This window comes from Centruroides sculpturatus, unplaced genomic scaffold (genome assembly GCF_000671375.1).
Source record: "Centruroides sculpturatus isolate CEXI.00-Female unplaced genomic scaffold, Cexi_2.0 scaffold725, whole genome shotgun sequence".
Lineage (NCBI taxonomy): Eukaryota > Metazoa > Arthropoda > Arachnida > Scorpiones > Buthidae > Centruroides > Centruroides sculpturatus.
The window spans coordinates 310,718-312,040 of record NW_019384962.1 but is presented as its reverse complement, the minus strand read 5'-3'; positions in this window follow the sequence as shown (position 1 = coordinate 312,040).

The following is a 1,323-nucleotide window of genomic DNA, read 5'->3' as shown; positions in this document are numbered from 1 at the left end:
TATCAAAATTTTCCACAAAATACTCCCAAACTTGATACATAAAAGTTCATTTACATTAACATGTGCAAATGTCTCTTCATTAATTATGCACTTTAATGTTTAATTTGAAAAACAGAAATTTCTAATATTTGTTAAAAATTTCTGTGTAGTATCATTTGTATTGTCAATTCATTATTCGATTTATTCGGACCAGATAGATAAAGCAGTTAAAATGTATACCTGCTGCTCTGAGAGACACTAATTCGAGTTCAGGTTAAATCCTCAAATTTATGTGTAGTTTGATTAGGAAATGTTAGATGCTCGGATTTAATGTCTACAGAACTGAGAGGTTTAAAAGATATTAAGTTATAGTTAGACCTACATTATGAAAATAGAGAAACATAAGTATTGTATATACATATTAACTAACATTTAAATTTAATAATGGAATATCAGAAAAATAATACTGTTCGCTTCGATATAACAGACTAATAGAGAGAAACGACGATCCGAAAATGTCGATTGTTGTTGTATTCAAGTTATAACCAACTATAAAATGAACGATATGCGAGATATGGTAAGAGGCAATAATAATCTATAATATGACAAAAACGAAAGGAGCAAATACTATACACCCAAACAAAGACGTAAAAAATAGTCAGAGACCGAGTTGATAAAACCACTGAACACTGGTTAGTTGGTCGTGGGTTCGTGCCTCATCAACTGGGTCGGTGAGGCCACGTGGAGTTTTCCGGGTTTTCTTCATATTAGTAACATCTAAGTGGAGCCCAGTTTCCCATGAAAGACCTTTCGGGAGACATTTCCTCGGCAGATCGCCCATGTATCGCGCTACCATACATGAACTAAAAACTAAAAAAACCGATACGCTACATAACGAACATACTGTATCTCACGTTAATAATTGTAGTCTTATATTCTCAATTACTGTTACCCTCGATTTTACAAACTCTGATATAATGAATTTTGGAAACAGAGGATCAAATCCGTTTATTTCAAGTTTTCTTTATGAGTAGAAATACAGAATTATCGCTGTCTAATGTCCATTAGACAGCGATATGCAGCTATTGTTATTACGTCCGTGATACTAAGGTGGCATAGCTCGTTTTATTTTAAACGGCCTACAACATTGGTTTGCTTATCCATCTGTACTAACACCAAGTTTCCAGGTAAAGTCCCATTGTTCAGGATACTCACGTATGATATCATGATGTGCGACGACGGAATAGTTTAGAAAACGGACGATTTTTTAAATTATTACTCTACTAAAATTGTGAAATATTAATAGAAACACTTATTTTAGTTGTATATATATATATATATATT